This window comes from Urocampus carinirostris, chromosome 14 (assembly GCF_059441175.1).
Source record: "Urocampus carinirostris isolate Australia breed hairy pipefish chromosome 14, RoL_Ucar_1.0, whole genome shotgun sequence".
Taxonomy (NCBI): domain Eukaryota; kingdom Metazoa; phylum Chordata; class Actinopteri; order Syngnathiformes; family Syngnathidae; genus Urocampus; species Urocampus carinirostris.
Window position 1 is genome coordinate 28,942,073 of NC_142362.1, and position 22,744 is coordinate 28,964,816.

Genomic DNA, 22,744 nt, shown 5'->3' on the forward strand with positions numbered 1-22,744 from the left:
TAAAAGTAATGTTTATGTTTTTGTACAGTACTAGTAAAATAGTTATTTGACAATATTTAATTATGTTAGTGCCTAAAAATGTGTTTGCTGTGTATATAGTATTTATAAACTAAGTGAAGGGACCTATTTTTCAATAATCCAAGCAAAAATTATTCTTATCGGATCGGTATCGGATCCGTACCAATGATACCATACCCAACATTACTTGGATCAGGTCGATGGCAAAATTCCCAGTATCGTCCACCCCTTGTTAAGAGTATGTTAGAGTCCTTTGAAATGCTGAACCTCGCTTGAGTATTTACAAACACAAATCTTCATGTTTAAATTCTCGTTTCGGAAAATCAGTTACAGTCGTAATGGGTTGTGTACTCAACTGATAAACACGAACAGCAAAGCATAGGATATCTCGAGCGACAATCGCGAGGCTCTTTCCCCTCGGGTGACAAGACAGAGATAAAATCCTTTGCTATCCTTCCAGTTGACGTCATCGGCACAAAATATGTGGCTCCGGTTGAAGTCATTGGCCGGGCCCAACTCACTGTTGACCACAGAAATAAGAAGTTTCTTTTGAGAATATCAAACAGTGTCTTGCAAAAGTAGTGGCCCCCAAGAAACGTTTTCTAAGAATCAATGTGAGACACAATCGGGAAAAGAAACCAAATGTATTCAACATTTTACATTGTGTTAAACAATAAAAAAGCAATGCAGAAATATTAGCCGCCTTTCAATGCATAGTTTGTACAACTTGCTTTTGCTGCAATCGCAGCCACAAGTCTTTTTGGGTATGTCTCTATGAATTTTGCACTTCTTGAAACCAAAATATATGCCCATTCTTCTTTACAAAACAGTTCAAGTTCCTCAAGGTGATCGTTTGTGCACAGCATTTTTCAGATTTTTCCACAAATGCTCTTTAGGATTGAGGTCTGGACTGTGGTTTGGCCATTCTAACACATTTGTATTGTTAGTTTTAAACAATACCATTGTAGATTTTTTTTCTTTATGTTTATGGTAGTTCAACCTGCGCCCGATTCTCAGGTCTATTGCAGACTACTATTTTCTGCCAGAATCTGTATTTGGCTCCATCCATATTCTTATCAACTCTAACAATCTTCCTAGTCACTGCTGAAGAAAAGCAACCCCAGAGCATGAGGCTGCCACCACCATGTTTGACAGTAGGAACGTCTTTCAGGGTGATGTTGGTGTTACATTTACGCCAAACGTAAAGCTTTGCACTCCGTCCAAAACATTCAATTTTGGTCTCATCTGACCAGAGCACCTTATTCCACATTTTATTTGGTCTCCCATGTGGCTTCACGCCCCTTAATATAGTATTATTTCAGAAAGGGATTTCTTCTTGCCATTTTTCCATAAATGTATTAAGAGTATTAGTTGTGTTATGCACAGACTGTTACACCTCAGCTATGTATGCCTGAAGGTCATCTGATGGGATCATAGGTCTCCTGGTTGCTTCTCTGATTAGTTTTAAACTTTTCCACAACTTTGTCCTGAACCTGCCTTGTGTGTTCTGCAGTTTTCATAATCCTGTCTGTCTGCAGTGTTTACTTTCACAGACCTCTTAAGCCATCACAGAGCAGGTGTATTTAAACTGAGACTTAATGACACACAATTGGTCATTATTAGTCACTCATGTCGACATTATACAACTCAGAAGTCTTCAGGGAACTTCTAGCATCATTCATTGAAGGGCTTGTATTGTCAATATACTTTTCAGTTTTCTGTTGTAAATATTATCTAAAATGTTGAAATGATTTGATTTCACTTCACAATTATGTCTTACATATTGTGGATTCTTAGAAAATTGTTTGAAGCCTGAAATGTGGTAATATGATAAAAAAAGGTTCTTGGTAGGGCAAACATTTTTGCTAGGCACAGTATGTCAAACTGTGGGCCACATATCACCCCTGAGATGGTTTTTAATGGCCTCTAAGATAAACTTGATTTACTATTGTATCATACATCAGGAGTTGTTATGTATGTGTTATACTACATGTTACTTCTCCTTGCATTTTATTTTATTGTAGTTTAGTAAATATGAAATATGAAATGTTCATTAAAAAATCTTATCAAAGAAATTTGTTTTTATGTTTGTTTTAAATCCAATATTATCGACTACCTAATCATATTGGAATATACGCATTGTTTTAACATTTTTGAGATTCGATCAGTCCGACCCTTGGCTTGTGGCTTAGTCTTTTATTCCATGAAACCCTGGTTTCAGGACTCATCCCAGCAATCAATTTACCTTCCTCTGCGGCCAAAATGGTTCATTTTTTAAATAAACAATCGAACAATGTGAGTTTAAGCTCCCTATCAATATTATTTTCAAACGCTGTACTTCGAAGTCGCCATCTCCTTTGCTGGCATTCCCTCACCACCGCTAACGAGAGTGCAACCTAATCGTTTTTCACATAATTAAAAAAACGTACTCTCGTCATCGGCTCAAGTTAGTGTGAAGTTCTGGTTTAACTTTTAAGACAAAAAGTGCTAAAATTGCTCAAGCAGATCAAGAAAGAACAATTACTTGAAATTGCAACCAATTTGGAAGCAAATGCAGTCCAATTCATGGGATGTTCGGGTAAACAAAAAATGAGAATGTATTTAGTACCCTTTATGGTTCGTTTTGAACGTCTCTCAAGTAGAGCGTGGGCAATACTTGGAATTTCAGTATCAATCCGATCCAAGTAAATATGGGGTAGTATTGATCAATATCGATCGGATACTTTTGGCCCAGACATGTCATAGCCAGCTAGTTTATAATTACAATAAACACGGCACAAATATTGTCGGCACTAAATAAATTTCATTTTTTTAAATTAAAAAACTACAATACAAACTTTAACGATATACAAAATTGAATGAAATATTTTTTTAAACTATTTTAGAACAAAATCCAAAAGAGTTTAACCAAAAAGCATCAATGTACGTAAACACAAACGAATTTACAGTTTTTTGTTCCAACAACAGTAAGATTTTTGGTTGCTTACTGTTGCTCTCTGACGGGGAGATTCTTGTATGTGTTTAGGTAAAATTGTGGTGTTGCCACAGCAGCAGAGCACTTTACCACACTATTTACCCTTGGCATTATCTATTTTGTAGTTGAGAAAAAAAGACCACACCGCGCTCAGCTTCCTGTTTCCTCTGTCATTTTTAGCTTCTGACAGGGGTGAGCACACAGATTTGGCCCTCTGTCCTACTTAGCAGACAGAATGTAGTAACAGGCCAGGTAGAAAGAGTTGCTAAAAGTGGGCCTGTCAGTCACACACTCAGACTTAAACTAAAATAGTTGCAGAGGGCTTTGAGTGAGAGAGAGAGAGAGAGAGAGAGAGAGAGAGAAAGAGAGAGAGAGAGAGAGAAAGAGAGAGAGAGAGAGAGAGAGAGAGAGAGAGAGAGAGAGAGAGAGAGAGAGAGAGAGAGAGAGAGAGAGAGAGAGAGAGAGGAGCTGTGCTATCTACATATACAAGCTGCACTTTCAGGGCATTGGTGGAGGAATATTGATACCAGGACAATAGTATCGATCGGATGTAATTAACTGCATAGTATAGATAAGGTGTTTCCACAGTGCAGTAATTAGCACATTTGCCTAACAAGTGAACAGTCCCCGGTTCGAGACCGGTTGGAAATATTTGTTGGCCTGGAGAGAGATGAGCAAAACCAGGTTGATCTTGCCCAAGACACACCACAGGAAATGGTGCCTCTACAACCCGTGCAGTTAAGAGATCCTAACCAGAGTATACATAATATAGATATTCGGATCAATCCGCCCATCCCTACTTTCCAGCGCTATTGTAAACAAGGTTGCAACCCAAACCTCTGCAACCATTTTAAAAAACTAAGTCAAAATCATGCTACCTATGAAAGAGTGACTTTCAACATTTATGATTGTTAGCAACTAAATAAAATATCGCGAGCAGATCAGGAAGGAAACATCACTCCAAACACACTGCACACTGCAACATAATCACTGAGGATTATATTTCAGAGATATCCAGAAGCCAACCATCGCTGTGAGGAAGAGGGGGGCGGGGGGACAATTGCCCCATGATGACATTGAGACTGAGCTCCTCTTCCAAAGCAACAGTATCAAGTCCTGTTTCGATGTTATAATTGCCCCACTTTCAGGATTAAGATGATCTGTGGCCGCTGGTTTTGTGTAAATCCGGCCAATATTGAAGCATTCCACCTTGCCCAAGTTCTGAGTTTAAACTCTAAGCTGAGTCAGAATGCAATTTAGCCAGGATAATCTCCGGGCGCTTGGTGGTGCGTTTTGCGCCCAGTTGGGGGTGAATGGCTAAGTGAAATTCAGTCGAGGAGTCAACTGGGAAACGCCTTGCAAAAGTATTGGTCCCCCAACCCAAGAACTTTTTGACGTAATGCCATGTTTCAGGCTTCAAACTCATAGATAGAAAAACTCAAAATATTTTCTAAGAATCAACAGCATGTGAGACACAAAATTGAAAAGTATTATAATGTACATGATATTGGCTACCTTTTAGTAAATACAGGATCTGTTGTTATTATACAAAATCATGCATGGACTTGCCAGAAAATCCTGTTCTACTAGCGATCCCAAGAGCCAAGAAGAGAACCACAGGTTCGGGCCCCGATGTTGTGGAATGCTCTGCCCCCTGAGATTCAATCTGCAACCTCAGTGGTACTGTTTAAATCTAAGCTTGAAAACAAACTTCTATTCTATAGCTTATGAATGGCCTGTATTTCAACTCGACAATATCTGTGTATTATTTGTTCTTGCAACATCAGTTGCAGCCTGGTCATCCTGGAAAGGGAATTACCTCAAATGTGGTCCCTTCTCAAAGTTTCTTCATTTTCGTTATGTTGAGGTTTTTGAGTTTTTCCTTGCCCTCCTATAGGTTTTAGATCAGGGGATGGTGTAATAATAGGCTGTAGTTTGCAACAATCTGTTGTCTGTGCGGCTCTTTGAGACTCCTTGTGATTAAGGGCTATACAAATAAACGTGACTTGACTTGACTACTATTTTTGCTGTGATCTCAGCCACAGGTCGTTTTGGGTATGTCTATAAGTTTTGCACATCACTAAAATATTTGCCTTTTCTTTCTTACAAAATAGCCAGTTCCTTGAGGTTTGATTGTGATCAGTCGTGCACATAACTTTTCAGATCGTTCCTCAAATAGTCTCGAGGATTGAGGTTTGGACTTTGGTTTGGCCATTCTAACACTTGATATTGTAGATTTTGATTCATGTTTTTAGTAGTTGTCCTGTTGAAAGGTAAACTTTATGATATTATTGCTCGCACAGTAGTATGGGAAATGTGTAACTGTTGAGAAATATTGTATTTCATTCCTGATTTGGATTTTGTCAGTCTTTATAATGTTGTCTGTTCTCCAGTGTCCTATCATAGAGCGGGTGCATTTAAACTAAGATGTAGTGACACACGGTCGGTCATTGTTAGTCATTCAGCAGTCATCAGGGAACTTCTGGAGTCAGTTGGCTGAGTTAAGAGAACAGGGTCCCAATATTTTTCAATACCTACTTTTTAGTTTTAATGTTGTAAATAATTGTGTTCCATTTTGTGATTGTGTCTCATATGTTGTGGAATCTTGGAAAATATTTATAATTTTTTAACTCAAAAGTTTGAAGCCTGAAATGTAGCAATTTGGCAGAAAGTACTTGAGAAGAAATACTTTTGCTTGGCACTGGATGGAATTGACGTATTGAAAATCCTGGCTCATTATTAAATGTTTCAGTCCATTGTCTCTAATTTGCCGTCGCACTGTTCTCAGGGTGACCTTAGTCTCTTCTCGGATATGACTTGATGGCGACAAGGGGTGCTTTGGTTGTTGTTATAGTGTCAAGTGAAGTTTGTTTGCTTGATGATCAAGACCAAATGAGGAATGTCAAAAGAGGCTTCGAACAGAAGATGTTGGATCTCAATCTTGAAGTTACAGTACTTCCTGTTTTTCACAGGTAATGGGTTCTTTTTGAAACCCAAGAAAAATCCCTGACAAAGGAACCTTTTTTTTACATTTATTAAACAAAACCTGGTGAGACTACTAGGCTTTTTATTTTTATTCGAGCAGTAGGTACATTTTTTTATTACTACTGTAAATTTACACCTTATTGTTTGTACAGTAAAAAATCATTTAAGTAATTTCACCTACAACATTATTAAGTATAATCAAAAGCAAGCACTTTGCACAATTGCTTTAATGAGGATTTTGTCACGGTTGCCATGGCGCCCGATTGGCCCTGCCCGTGTGGCGCCAGCTCGTTGACAGATCGGCTTTCCTGCTATTTGAACCCAGTCCTGTCTCTCTACTTTTGTCAGTCTGTCTGCGAATCTCCGTGTATACTAGGCAAGCCTTTTTCGACCCTGACTCCCACCTGTCCCGTTTTTGCTTCCGTCTGTCTCCGGCTACGACCCGTTTTGATCCTGACCACGTCTGCTCTCCCGTCCTGGCTTACGACCTCTTTTTGCCCCCGTCTACATCTACTCTCCCGTTCTGGCTTACGACCCGTGTCCGACCCCGACCATGCCTTGCTTTCCCAGTCCCGGCTACCGGCCCGTTTTTCCGTCCCTGACAACGCCATCGCTCACTACGGACGATCCACTTCCGTGTTCGGATCTCAATCCGAGTACGAGAACGACTTGCTTCCCGCGTCCAACGAACACCGGATCGTGGGCGCAGCCCTTCCTATTTCTTTCAATAAAACTTGTGAGAAACGTAACGCAATTGGGTCCTGTTTCCATTCTGGTCCTGACAGATTTAAGTTTTAAGTTTGTCAGTTTTAATTTGACCTGTGGCCATTATTAATTTATTTTATTGGATATGATGAATTTATTTACAATAAATAACCTTAAATCAAATGCAAAAACGAAAGAAATGCCTTTAATATGTCACAGAAAGACATCAAGTCATGATCACAAAGTATTTTTTTCAACAAATAATGAAAACAATAAATTATGCAGTGCATCATGTGTTACTACAAATTCCGGAGCAAACTCGTTTTTCCCCACCGATTCGGGACCTAGTATCCATATTGTCACAAAAACCCTGAACAGATGATGAAGGTGCTGTAGATGGGTCAGATCACGAGGCTTCTCCTGCTACTTGTAACCATAGAAACCGGTTTCATGAGGACAAGCGAACGTTACATACAAATGGATTTGAAAGGGATGGGCACGTCAGGCTGTACTTGCCCAAGACACACCACCTACGACACTGGCAGTTAAGATATCTGTGAGCCGTGGTAGAGCCCCGGCCGAGTCATTCCTAAGACTTAAAAAGTGGTCGGCGGCGCCCTCTGTTGGCTGCGGCTGCATCGGCTCGCTACAACGGGTCAGGTGCAATCGACATTTCGTTCTGTGTACATTGTTACACAGAATGACAATACAAGGAAATTATTATTATTATTATTATTAGATAGATAATATATTAAAAACTGAAACCAAAGAACGAACCTTTTTTTACAAGCTCAAACACTTGTTTAACAAATAACTACTGGACAGTAATAAGCGGGGAGAATTTTTACCCAACAATGCAATTCCGTAAGGTTGCAAAACCATGAAAAGTAAACCACGTTATAGCGGTGACTGTATTAGTTATTTAGATATCCTCAGGCATTCTTTTATTGTTTCAGTTCAATTGTACACAATAACAATACTCATTGTTTTTGGCCCAGTGCAAAAACAAAACAAAAAAATATTTCCAAACAAGCTTCTCGCTAAACTCTTCCTCAAGTGTGACTGCATTGTGTGTGTTCTGTTGCCCCCTGGTGGCCAAAGATGCACACTAAAAGGGGCAGCACAATGTGCATTACATTGATATAAATTGCTGTAGTTCACAAGACAAACCCATGGCCCGCGGGCCAAAAAGTAGAAATATGTTAAATCATTCAATCAATTATTCAAATAGGTGTATGCATGCTATTTTTGTCACTTTCCAGTCTGCCTGAGTCGTCCTGAGGTAATTGAAGTGTAGTGTAAATGAATTCAGTTGTTGTTTTACTTTTTTGTTTTTATAAATACAGGGTTAATAAACACTGCAACAGATGACATCTTTGTGAAACCCTAAACAAATTTTGAAGAAATAAAATCCTTCAATTATCGTTTTCTAAAGGAATATTACATCCCTAAATCACAATGTAATAGTGGGCCTGCTAAAAGACAGCCTGCCCCGTGATAGCATTTGCTGTGTGTTGTCTGTTGCATAACACAACCAACAAAACATTTTAGTTTCTATGCTGGCAGCTTATAATGGTTACATTCCCAAACTAAATTTTTCATGAGTGTGTGCTTAGAAGACAAAAAAGCCAGTAAAGAAAAACTGCAGGAGTAGAATAACTAACCTTAGGATGATACCGACGTCTGGTCCAGTTTGGGCTTGCGTGGCACATGTTTCTGCCGCGATTAGTCGAAGAAGCGACAGGTAACATGGTTTTATAGATCCTCACACTTGGTCGGAATCCCAATGCTTCCTAGAACCTCCTGTAAGGAAAACTTCTGCACACTGAGAGTCGGTGCAGAGGGAGGCGTGTATTTGTGTGTCACAGGAAGGGTGTGTGCATGCATGTGGGAGTGTGTCTTTGCCTTTGTTATTTTGTGGGATCCAGCACCTGACAACACAGTAACGGTGTGGGGGCTCCAAAAATTGTGGGAAACCAAAACCTGGTCCCCTCAATTTTGATTGTTGTTTTAGTCCAAAAATGACCTAAGAAGTGTCCTTGCTTAGTTTTAGGGGTCGTCCCACATTGGCCTATGACCAACTTGTTTGTGTTTACAGTTTACAGTCAAGGGTTCTTTCTGCACTCTTCACTTTTACTTTATTTTAATTCATTGATTTTATTATGTTTTATCTGTGGTTTTAATGCATTTTAAAAACCACATTTAAAATTTTCAATGTCTTTTTTTTCTCTAATTGTGTGTTTTTAACCTGTCTCTTTGCCATTTCTGTAAAGCACTTTGAATTGCCTTGTGTATGAATTGTGCTATACAAATAAACTTGCCTTGCCTTGCCTTGCTTATTACTTCTATTATTACAATTAATGGGGGGCAGAACCATTTGCAAAACGTAAAAATCCCAAAGTAGAGACCCTCCTGCAAGAAAGCCCTCACTGGAATGAAATAAATACTATATATCTACAAATAAAATCACAGAACTCAGAATTGCAGTTCAATGAATGGTCTTTTTTGTCCTTATACAAAAGTACAACGAAATTGAAGGGCTTCTCATTTCAGCGTGATGAAGCAATTTGGAGGGCCGCTGGACTAGCTGCATGCCAACATCGGGTATCCTCAAACTGAGCCAGGTCTCTGTGACGGTTGAAATACATTTGTCCCAAATGTAGCGATTTCCCACAAGTTTACAAATTTTATGGGTAATAAATCTGGCGTTAGTGGGATACAGGCTTGGCAGGGTAGCTTGTGGGAGTTGTTATGTAGTCTAGCCACAGAAGCCAGACTTTCGGCACCGCCATTGCCTTCTCTCCTGTCGCTTAACGGACCTGATAACAATCCCCAGAGCACCCTCTGAGGTTGATCGTTTTTTTGCGCTCTTAAGCAGGATTTCTACAGTACAGCTGTTAGGTGCTTGTTGTTCCCCCTGCTAACAATAACGTGTTTCCCTGTGTTCCTGTCCGTCCAGACCTTCTGGCAGCCAGGGCATGGAAGGCTTCAGACATTCTGATATAAAGTACCAGTGGGTTAGTGCGTCAAACTCAAATTATCTAAGCTTATTCGCTGTTCAATAGAATTGGTCTTGGTGTGATTTCAAGGTCTCATTAAGCAGATCATTTCATTTCATTTATGTCTTTCCTCAGAGTCCGAATTAATTGATGAATTGCTTTTAAATGTAACAAGTGGCTGAAATACTAGCTGCAGTTGGTTTTGGTGGATGGACCCATTGACTTGTGCGCCCGCCCTGCTGTTTGACTGACAGCATACACCAACCCCTCACAATCGGGCATTGTCACACCTACCCAACACACACACAAGCTGCACTCGTGATAGCGTTTGCAGTGTGCTGTCTGTTGCAGAACACAATGCACAATACATTGATATCAATGACAATAATAACAATTAATTTCAAAATCCAGTAAACCAGCGATAACCGAAGCGCGAAGTACCAAGGTGTCTCTGTAAGTGTGTGTCCTCTCTGCTAGCCGTTTTGGCACTTAAACACACTTGGAGTTTCAAACGCACTCTGTTCCCTACAATGCAAAAAATACAAGAACACATACAGTGGAACCTCGGTTTTTGAACTCCTCTCAGTTCGAACAAATCGGTCCTTGACCAAAAATTTCGAGAAATTCTTGCTTCGCTTTTCGTTCCAAAAATCGGAGTTCGAACGCCGGTACGCTAGGGTGCGATGCTGAGCGGCGTACGGGTGTAGATTGCCCCCACCCCTCGTGAAGAACTGTTATGACGTGCGCGCGCACTTCTTTTTGCTTTCGCTTTAGATATCGGTGAACGGAGTGTTTTAGCCCCTAATTATGCCTCCGAAGAAGGTCGGTGCAAGCAGCAAAGTTGCTACAGGTGAAATAAGAAGGGTAGTGCGTACAACTATTGCATTTAAGAAAGAAATAATAGCAAAATATGAAGAAGGTGTGAGAGTTTCCCTTCTTTCGAGGGAATAGAGCATGGCTTCTGCAGACCTTCACAAAGGTAAGAAATCCTATTCATAATTCTTTTCTTTATTCTTTAACCGCTCACCACTTTTTGTGTGCTAAATGACGTGTAAACGACCTGATTTTTTTAGTTGTACACGTTCATGTTAACGTAATCTTTCGTACGAAAAATTCCTTGGTAAAATGTCAGAACATTCGTACGAAAGATTACGCTAACGCGAACCTACGATTAGCCTGGGTTAGCTTCATGTTTACGTTCATGTTCAATATTCAGGGTGTTGGAACGGATTAAAACGATTTAACATTACTTTTAATGGGAAAAACGATTATCCGTGATCGACCAAATCGGTTTTTGAACAGGGTTCTGGAACGGATTATCGCCGAGAACCGAGGTTCCACTGTACATACATACATACATACGCATAACTGTTGTCAGACATTTGGTTTTATGTTTTTTCTTCATGAGTTTTCCGAAGTTAAAATTTCTCCAACTAACTACAACTAAAATTAAAAGTCATATCTGAACATATTTGCTCAACTTATTGTGATTAAAATGCAGTTTGAGACACCAAGATATTAAATCACTTATCAAAAGAAACTTTAGCTTGAACTTGATATGAGAGCACAGGGAAAATGTTCTGACATTTTACCAAGGAATTTTTGTTGACAGACATATTATGTAACATATTATGGATACATTTCTCCCTGTCTTGGTTGCCATGGCGCCCAATTGGCCCCTCCTGTGTGGCGCCAGCTGCAGCTTGTTGACAAATTGGCTCCCTGTCAAGTAGTTAAATTCTGTCCTGCCAGTCCCCTTTTGTCGGTCCGTCTGTGAATCTCTGTTTTTACACGGCAAGCCCTTTTTTGCCTATCCCGTGTTTTTGCCCCTGCTTGTCTCCAGCTACGATCTGTTTGATCTCGACCACGTCTGCGCTCCCGTCCCGAATTACGACGTGTTTTGATCTCGACTACGTCTGTTCTCCTTTCCCGAATAACGACCAGTTTTTTATCTTGACCACGTCTACTCTCTTCTCCTGGCTTTCGATATGTTTCCGATCCCGATCACGTTTTTGCTCTTCTATCCTACGGGCTACGGACCTGTTTTTTCCGTTCCCGACACCGCCATCGCTCGCCACGGAAGTCCCACTTCCGCGTTCAGAGCGATCTGCTCCCCTCAACCAGCAATCACTGGATCGTGTATGCACTCCTTTCCCTTCTTCCCAATAAAACTAAGAGAAACGTTACACGAGTGGGTCCTGTTACCGTTCTGGTCCTGACACTCCCATCTTTCACATCTCTAATGAAATAAAATACTGACTTTACTACTGTGAAGCAGTAAAGACCGTGCTTGCTGCACTTGACACCCGACCAAACCACCATGAAGAAAGGAGTCTTTCAAGCTTTGGTGTTTATAATTATACTTGCTCTCACATGTAACGACTATACTCACATACAGACACAGTCATACCCATGCATCAACACTACTAAACTCTCATTCACAGGGCTATAACCTCTCACATTTACTACTATATTCTCATAGACACACTACTTTACCCTCTCACACATACTACAATACTCTCATACACACACAACTATATGATTTAACTCACTCCACTATTCACTTAATCACACACTATACGCTCCCCCACACACCATGATATCCTTGTAGACAAAATACTATACTCTCTCACACATATTACTATACTTTCGTACGAACAATACTATACTCTCTCACACATACGACTATATTGGGAGCAACTCCGGTTTAACTTCAAACTCTACACACAGATCATTGTATATCGCCTTGATTACCAAAACTACTCAAAGTACATAAAAACACTGCGATTTGAGGTAATCAATACACTAGATGGGGGGAAAAACCTAATAGCAATTCTAACAGGGTGTGGGAAAGAATAATACTGTGTGAGAGAGAGTATAATAGTGTGTGTGAGAGTCTATAATATGTGTGTTTGGGAGAATAGTAGTGTGTACGTGAGTGTGTAATTGTATGTGTGTGTGAAAACATTGTAAACTGTGTATGAGTGTATCAGAATAGTCAGTGGTTGTGCATGTGTATGACTGTATCTGTATGAGAGTATAGCCGCGCATATGTTAGAGTATGATGTATGTTAGAGAAAGCATAATTTCACTTTTTTAAAAATGTGAAAGCATTGTAAAGTGTGTATGAGAGTATAATAGAATGAGTCAGAGGATAGTAGTGTTTATGAGAGAGTATAGTAGTGGTTGTGCATGTGTATGACTGTATCTGTGTGAGAGTATAGTCGCGAATGTGTGAGAGTGTGATGAAAAAGCCTAATTGTACTTCTTTAACGGGCTCTCATAGTGTATATACATGGCTCTTCCTCTCACATATCCTCCAACATTGGGGTGTAAACCGATGGCCAATTTGGTCCAGAAGGGTTGTGACAGAGTCCTCCGGGAAAGGGTGGCACGTGTGAAATTCCACAATGAAAAAAAATACAGTTTGGGTAATGGAAAGCGTTAAAGGTAGACGCAAACCATGGGAATGCGTTGTCTGATGTGTCGTCAGAATGTTTGGATGCATCAAGGTGTTATTTATTTGTCAGGAAGATTTACGAGGCTGGCACACAAACAAATTGTTCGAGTGAAAGTATTTCTTCTGTACGCTTTGTAATGGCGATGATAACACAATAACGGTGGGATGTCGACGAAAAAAGATGCAAAGGCGCTTGGGTCATCGGGGCACCACTTCCTGGGGTGTGACTTGGGCAAGTACAGTCCGGTACCGCACATCCCGCTCTAGGCCGTTTTTGGGGGGGAGTCGGTGTTTTCTCGCCCACATGAAACACTGGTATCCATGACTGCACCGCAAATATACACTTTATATGAATACTACAATTCCTGATGAGGGTGTGTCAAAAAAAAAAGCAGCTGGGTAAGACACATGTTGAAAACATTAACACATTTCAAAAACCAGACAGACAGACTGACAGGAAAAAAAACAGGCAGGCAGGCAGACAGACACAAAAACAGACATACAGACAAAGAAACAAACAGACAGACACACACACACAGGCACAGACAGAGACAGGCAGAGAGCGATAGATAGATAGATAGATAGATAGATAGATAGATAGATAGATAGATAGATAGATAGATAGATAGATAGATAGATAGATAGATAGATAGATAGATAGATAGATAGATAGATAGATAGATAGATAGATAGATAGATAGATAGATAGATAGATAGATAGATAGACAGGCAGGCAGGCAGACAGTGAGAGATGGTGGGATTGATGGACGGATCGATAGAAGAATGGAGGGATAGATAAAGAGAAAAGAAGAGAAAGACAGACCGACAGACAGACTGACTGACATCTGATCAGATGACACTGTGCTCACTTAGCGTTGAGGAATAAAAGCATCTCTGTTACATATCCCTTGATATCATGTTTAAGGTGAACCTTTGAGGGGTCGCGTTGCTGCTGTTGCTACTTGGGACCTACTATCGGATAACGAACAGCTTAAATATTTCAGTCAGTGCACAGAGCACAAGTCAGTAGCAAGGTTAATTATTGACAGGATACTGTGTTCGTCAACAACAACTTATTTAAATACCCTCGAGTGCTCAGACAGCTTCTTTGGGCATTTTTCACATCTGGGGTAACCTACCTGACTGCCTGTGAAAGATGGTGGTCATATCTAAACTCCTTTCCTATTTTTGGGGTGAAAGGGCACACAAATAAACAAACAGACCAAACAAAAAATTGACATACTGTACATATCCAAAATGAAAACATAATAAGCCCCCTCACTTTGCTTGAGGGTGATAAACACTAGAAAGGATCTAGGTCGGGGCCCTCAAACTCATTTAACCCCACGGCCGCCAGAGTCAGGGTCTTGGTAAGTTGGGGCCAACCGCGTTTTCCACAAGAAAAAACAATGGTCACAAAATAAAATCTAAAAATATAATACAGGAATAATTCATATAAAAATGATACATCATGGGCAGCACGGCCGTGCAGTGGTTAGCGCGTGGGTGGCACAGTTCTGGGGTCATGAGATCGAACCTTCCTGTGTGGAGTTTGTATGTTCTCCCAAAAAACATGCATGTATGGTTAATTGGCCGGTCTGAATTGTCCCTAGGTATCAATGAGCAATTGAGTTGTCTGTCTCCATGTGCCATGCGACTGGTTGGCAACCAGTTCAGGGTGTCCCCTGGCCACTGCCTGAAAATAGCTGGGATGGGCTCCAGCACCCCTGCAACCCTACTGAGAATAAGCGGTGCAGATAATGAATGGATGGATGATACATCATTTATTAATAATTAAATTAATTATCCGGGTGGGCTGTACTTACATTAAACTTTCATATCATGGGGTGGGCTTCAATCTATCATCCCATCTATTCAATCTATCACCCCCAATCTAACTGATTAATATTATCTGTACAGCCAATGTTATAGTTTTCCAGTTGTGTTATCGCTGTAAGGCGGCACCACCATTTCCTGCTGTGGAATAATCAGCAAGAGACAATGTTAGCAGGCAGCATTTCCACATAGTGCAGATGCCCACACCAAAGTATAATACAAAGTCTTTCATGTTGTCCAATGTGGGAAGTGTGTTGACTTAAGTGCATTGTGACATTCTACTTCCACAAGGATAATTTATAAGGAGACCTCCAGAATCATATGATGTCAGACAGGGATCGAACAAAGATAAGACTGTCTGTCTGGTACTCCATACTTCCGAAGCACCCGCCACAAGACTCCCTGATGAACACGGTCCAATACCTTCTTCAAGTCCGCAAAACAAATGTAGAATGGATGGGAAAACTCACCATACTATGCACCCTGAAGAGGGTGTAAGCTGGTCCACTGTTCCACTGCTGGACGAAAACCTTAATGCTACCTTTTTCTGCCTATAATTACGGGTCCCCAAAAAAGTAAGTGATGAAGGTAAGATAAACTGGAAAAAAGTGACACGACAATCCAGTCTAAGAAAAAAAATAATGGCAAAATACGAAAATGGTGTTTGAGGGCCATTGAAACATTGCTGGACGGTACAGTAAATAGGTTTAAAAATTCTGTTTTTAGCTTTTTACCAGTATATTAATCTTTGTTATCTACATAATTTAATAATGATCTTTGTTTAGGTAAACATTATATTAATATTTTGAATTCAGGATGTGGCTGTTTTAGGGGGTCTCTTATATGCAATGTAGGCTTACATGCCAGTATATACAATACTTGAAGTTGTTTTGCTGGTCATTTTGTTTTGGAAGAAAGGTGAACAGATTCTTCTATATCTGCTTTAATTTATTAATATTTGTTGGTAATGCATCAACCATTGCAGGATGGACATCTGGGAAGGGGTCTTACCTCATGTGTGATCCCTTCTCCAGGTTTCTTCATTTTCCTCATGTTAAGGTTTTTAAGTTTTTCCTTGCCCTCATGTAGGTTTTAGATCAGGGGATGGTGTAATAATAGTCTGTAGTTTGCAATAGTCTGTGCCCTTTGAGACTCCTTGTGACTAAGAGCTATACAAATAAACCTGACTTGACAAGACTTTAAAGTGCACAATCCGTTCATTCGATAAATTGGAAAAGTGGGATTTTTTTCTTGATTGAAGTTGCAGCTTGTCATTGGGGTGGGTCCTCAAGTCAGACCAGTTGAGAAGCACTGTTCTATAGGGTCCCTGCATATGTATGTAAGGGGGGCCTGCACACACAATTGAAGGATTATCAAAGTAACTGTAAAGTCTTAAATGTTCTACAGTAAGCCAGACAGGATTTTGGCTGGCCGTCATGTGTAAAGGCTCAGCTGAGCATACGCACTGCACGTTCCAACGCGTGTCATGTGCGAGGCCTTTGTGTCCTTTTCATATAACAGACGTTTTCATCAACTAGATGATCAATTGATACATGTATGGACAGTGTTAGGACTAATGCGTTACAAAGCATTTAGTATTCTGAAATTCAATTTTGTAACTTTGCTGTTGTTGCTACATGTGCGTAACTGCATTATTCCGCTACTCAGTAAATGCAATGTCCTCTAATAAAAACCACCATCATTTACGCGTGGGAACATGCAACCCTTGATACATCAGCAACACTGTGTGGGGTAAGCATGTTTATATTTACTTACTAAGTACAACTGAATACTGAAGATCCTCTTTTCAAATTTTTCACCTCCTTAAACCAATTAAAAACAATCCTGGAAGAGAAACTGCTGGTGTCCTTCTACAGAGGCACAGGTGACAGCCACATCCAGCCCTCAAGGTTTTCCTTGGCCCCTGAGATGATCTTGATTTATTATTGTGTCATTCACCAGGATTTGTTGTGTATTGGTTTCAAATGTATGTTAATTCCCCTTGCACTTTTTTTTGTTTAGTAAATGTTAGAACATTTCAAATATTTTTGTATGCCCACTTTTGCTAAAATATCAGCAATAGGCTACTGAGTGTGCCTGAATAATAGCGGCTTCTTTCATTGAATGTAATGTAATCAGGATTTCTAGATCAATTTGTCATTTGTGACTATTGTTAAAGAAAGTTTACTTAGATTATTGATTTACTTATCTGATCATATTGGAATATATTTGTTGGCTTTTCAGTAGGTTCAATTGGATCAGTGATTCTCAACTGGTGGGGCAGAACCAAAAAGTGGGTCACAGACTATTTTTCAGTGGGCCGCGGGCTTTTGCCTTGGCAAAATAATGCAAAGGAGAAATAAAACAGAGGGTCAATTACATTCCTTAACCGCGGATAGCGATAATGCCCTGCTCAATCTCTTCTTCCCATTCAGTCTATCAACACAGTTTCAATTGTGTTTGAGAGGGACCACATCTTGTTTTATTATGACCATCAACACAGTTTCAATTGTGTTTGAGAGGGACCACATCTTGTTTTATTATGACCTTGTTGGTTCATTTCCTCTTTCTGGGTCCACAAGTCAGACCAGTTGAGAACCACTCCACTAGAATATACACATCAGTAATCGATTAAGCTACAATCAGAGGGCTGGACATTTTTTTTATTTGGCCCTTCCATCCATTTGACTTTAAAACCCTGGCCTCGGCAATGAAAATATTATCAGACATTGAACCGGTCTGTGGCAGCAAGGCGGTTGAGTGGTTAGTGCGTCTGCGGCAGTTATGAGGTCATGAGATTGAATCCAGCTACCAGCCTTCCTGTGCAGAGTTTGCATGTTCTCCCCCATCCTTGCTTGGGTTTCCTCCGGGCACTGCGGTTTCCTCCCACATTCCAAAAACATGCGTGTCAAGTGAATTGGCCGGTACAAATAGTCCATAGTGTGAATGAGCAAGGGAGTGAGTTGTCTGTGTCTGTGCGACTGGCTGGCAACCAGTTCAGGGTGTCCCCTGCCCATTGCCTGAAGATAGCTGGGAGGGGCTCCCCAGCGACCCTACTGAGGATAAGCGGTGCAGATAATGAATGAACCGGTCTGTGATACAGAAATGGTTGTAAACGTGTTTTCACTGGGTGCTTAGCTTTTTACAAACTCGTACTTCAAACAGTGCATGTAGGAAAACACAAAACACATTATATGTTCCAAAGACAGCATATAAACAGTTTGTCAATTAATGAGAAAATGTCATTGACATTAAAGAAATCGTGCCATGGTCTGTTACAGAGTCACAAAAATTGCCTGCCATTGATTCATTTAAATTCATAACATTATGCAGAATTAAAATCCAGTACACTCTTTAGTGAAAAAGCTTTTATTGTTAGCGCATTCATATACAATTTTTAAATACATTAGGATTAAGTGCAAGCTAACTTTCACTATTATTAAATATGTTGTTTTAATTTCATTTTTTTTTTTTAAAAAGAGATTGGTAGAAAAACAGTTATTAGTACACAATTCTGTGATAATACAAAGAAATTGTTGTAATCTTGTCACATTTCAGGGCGCACATTTTACATTCCTAGTTTTAAGCAGACATTATTAAGACGCTATTAATATTGTCACTTAGTTGCCAATGTAACATTCCCACGTCGAATCAGCGAGTGGTGGAATTTTGTTAAAAAAAAAAAGTTACAGAAATACAACACAGATTTCAAGGTAGAAATTATGACTGTGATAGTGTGAAGTTTGTTTGCAGATGTATAAAAACATCCCTGAAGAAAAACAGTTTGAGTTATTGATGCGAGTTCCTCAAGTTTGCCTGGGTTAAATCCAGTATTGAATTTATGAGAGTCAAAAAATAAAAGGCACTTCATATGCAAAGTTAATAAGTGAACAGTGCAATAATGTTAGATTTTTAAATGAAAACAAACAAAAAGATTATGAATTGGTTGTGGGCAGTGCATGAGTGCACATCAAGTGTAAAACTATGTGACACTATTATGTAACAAAGGGGCGAATGTAAATAACGTATACACCAATAAAATCAACTGTACTCTGTGAAGATTCAGAGACACTTTTGAGTGACAGTGTGGTTGATTTACTGGATTTATTTGTGTACAATGCACACTTTTTGACCTAAAAGAATAACTCAAAGTTTGGGTTGTGCGTTATACGCGTTTACCAGTATAATAGTATAGCATACTAACGCATTAAGTAATGATTGATCAGTCGAAAAATATCGCAGACCACAATCGCTATACATTGGATGCAACGGGAATCGAACCCGGGTTGCAGCAATAAGAGCGCTGACTCCTAACCACGAGCCCAACAGTGACATAGAAGACACACTGAAAATGAATTACATTTTAACTCATCATTAAACTATTTTTATCCACAGTACCAGAGCTGAATGTTTGAAAATGAAAAACAAAATCATCGTGAGAAATAAAAACGCTAAAGGGCCCGACAGGGAAAATAACTCTTTAGTGTATCTGTTAATGAAATCGAACTTTGGAAGACATTTAATGAATACCTTAATAAATGAATAAATTTCGTGTTGTATTGTGTTCATAGTTTACGTTGTCAATAAATGACTTTAATCATGACTGCGCGTATTTAACGTGTCATTTTCCATGCTTAGCTTGAGCTGAGAAAAAGTGAAACTAAATATTATTCCGATTTTTAATCAAAAATCAAGGGTGCGCGTTGTACACCAATAAATACAGATGGCAGTGGTGACTTCAAGCAAGTGCCTTTCATGTGAAGTCTGGAAACAGATGTGAACTCCAGCAAACTGCAAATTCCTAAAGTTTTCTCAGAAGCAAATAAAGGATCTATACAATTTTATCTCCACTGAAGCTAGTTTAACAAACCGTTTACAATCAATGTCCATCCATCCATCCATTGTCTTCCGCTTATCCGAGGTCGGGTCGCGGGGGCAGCAGCGTTAAAAGGGAAGCCCAGACGTCCCTATCCCCAGCCACTTCCTCCAGCTCATCCAACGGGACCCCGAGGCGTTCCCAAGCCAGCCGAGAGACATAGTCTCTCCAACGTGTCCTGGGCCGCCCCCGGGGCCTCCTGCCGGTGGGACATGCCCGGAACACCTCCCGAGGGAGGCGTCCAGGAGGCATCCTTATTAGATGCCCGAGCCACCTCAACTGGCTCCTCTCAACGCGGAGGAGCAGTGGCTCTACTCCGAGTCCCTCCCGGATGACTGAGCTTCTCACCCTATCTCTAAGGGAGAACCCAGCCACCCTGCGGAGGAAACTCATTTCGGCCGCTTGTATCCGGGATCGAGTTCTTTCGGTCATGACCCAAAGTTCATGACCATAGGTGAGGGTAGGAACGTAGATCGACCGGTAGATCGAGAGCTTTGCCTTTCGGCTCAGCTCCCTCTTCACCACGACAGACCGGTACAGGGTCCGAATGACGGCAGACGCTGCACCGACCCGTCTGTCGATCTCCCGTTCCATCCTACCCTCACTCGTGAACAAGACCCCAAGATACTTGAACTCCTCCACTTGGGGCAAGACCTCCTCCCCGACACGGAGGGAGCATACCACCCTTTTCCGACTGAGAACCATGGCCTCGGACTTGGAGGTGCTGATCCCCATCCCGGCCGCTTCACACTCGGTTGCGAATCGCTCCAGCGAGAGCTGAAGATCACGGGCTGAGGAAGCCAACAGCACCACGTCATCTGCAAATAGCAGTGACGCAATGCTGAGGCCCCCAAACCGGACTCCATCCCCGCCAAGGCTGCGCCTAGAAATTCTGTCCATAAAAGTTATGAACAGAATCGGTGACAAAGGGCAGCCCTGGCGGAGCCCAACCCTCACCGGGAACGAATCCGACTTATTGCCGGCAATGCGGACCAGACTCTGGCACCGGGCATACAGGGACCGCACAGCCCGGATAAGACTGTGCGGTACCCCATACTCCCGAAGCACCCCCCACAGGGCCTCCCGAGGAACACGGTCGAATGCCTTCTCCAAGTCCACAAAACACATGTAGACCGGACAGGCAAACTCCCATGCACCCTCAAAGACCCTGAAGAGTGTATAGAGCTGGTCCAGTGTTCCACAGCCAGGACGAAAACCACACTGTTCCTCCTGAATCCGAGATTCGACTTCCTGGCGGACCCTCCTCTCCAGTACCCCTGAATAGACCTTACCAGGGAGGCTGAGAAGTGTGATTCCCCTGTAGTTGGAACACACTCTCCGGTCCCCCTTCTTAAAGACGGGAACCACCACCCCAGTCTGCCAGTCCAGAGGCACTGTCCCCGATGTCCACGCGATGTTGCAGAGGCGCGTCAACCATGACACGCCCACAACATCCAGAGCCTTAATGAAGTCTGGGCGGATCTCATCGACCCCCGGGGCCCTGCCACCGAGGAGTTTTTTGACAACCTCGGTGACTTCAACCCCAGTGATACGAGAGCCCAACCCAGAGTCCTCAGGCTCTGCTTCCCCAGAGGAACACGTGCCGGTGGAATTGAGGAGGTCTTCGAAGTACTCCGCCCACCGATTCACAACGTCCCGGGTCGAGGTCAGCAGCGCCCCATCGGCACTATACACAGTGTCGATGGCACACCGCTTCCTCCCCCTAAGACGTCGGATGGTGGACCAGAATTTCCTCGAAGCCGTTCGGAAGTCGGCTTCCATGGCCTCGCCAAACTCCTCCCATGCCCGAGTTTTTGCCTCGGCAACCGCCAAAGCCGCATTCCGCTTGGCCAGCCGATACCTGCCAGCTGCTTCCAGAGTCCCACAGGCCAGGAAGGCCCGATAAGACTCCTTCTTCAGCTTGACGGCATCCCTCACCGCCGGTGACCACCAACGGGTCTGAGGGTTGCCACCGCGGCAGGCACCGACTACCTTGCGACCACAGCTCCGATCAGCCGCCTCGACAATGGAGGCGCGGAACATGGTCCACTCGGACTCAATGTCCCCCGCCTCCCTCGGGACATGGGCGAAGTTCTGCCGGAGGTGTGAATTGAAACTTCTTCTGACAGGAGATTCTGCCAGCCGTTCCCAACAGACCCTCACAACACGCTTGGGTCTGCCGGGTCGGGCCGGCATCTTCCCCCACCATCGAAGCCAACTCACCACCTGGTGGTGATCAGTTGACAGCTCCGCCCCTCTCTTCACCCGAGTGTCCAGAACATGCGGCCGCAGGTCCGACGAAACGATGACAAAGTCGATCATCGAACTACGGCCTAGGGTGTCCTGGTGCCAAGTGCACATATGGACACCCTTATGTCTGAAAATGGTGTTCATTATGGACAGACCATGACGAGCACAGAAGTCCAATAACGAAACACCACTCGGGTTCAGGTCAGGGGGGCCGTTCTTCCCAATCACGCCCCTCCAGGTCTCACTGTCATTGCCCACGTGAGCGTTGAAGTCTCCCAGCAGTACGAGGGAGTCCCCAGGGGGAGCGCTCTCAAGCACACCCTCTAAGGACCCCAAGAAGGGTGGGTACTCCGAACTGCTATTTGGTGCATAAGCACAAATAACAGTCAGGACCCGTCCCCCCACCCGAAAGCGGAGGGAGGCTACCCTCTCGTCTACCGGTACCCCAACGTACAGGCGCCGAGCCGTGGAGCAATTAATATGCCCACACCGGCTCTGCGCCTCTCACCACGGGCAACTCCAGAGTGGAAGAGAGTCCAACCCCTCTCGAGAGGACTGGTACCAGAGCCCAAGCCGTGCGTAAAGGTGAGTCCGACTATATCTAGTCGGAATTTCTCAACCTCACGCACCAACTCGGGCTC

At 42.2% G+C, this 22,744-nt stretch overlaps 1 protein-coding gene across 2 annotated transcripts in view; it reads right to left on the reverse strand.

The window, feature by feature from the left end:
* The window catches only part of gpr156 (G protein-coupled receptor 156), a 34,032-nt gene extending 25,536 nt beyond the window's left edge, over window positions 1-8,496 (reverse strand). Inside the window, exon 1 of one of the 2 annotated variants that reach the window (XM_088352802.1) lies at window positions 8,347-8,496. The gene's annotated coding sequence lies outside the window, so the exon portion shown is untranslated. Of the gene's footprint in view, window positions 1-374; window positions 394-8,346 lie in introns of those variants that run through there. The other variant, XM_088352803.1, reaches the window with a different exon arrangement.
* Window positions 8,497-22,744: the final 14,248 nt, after the last annotated feature.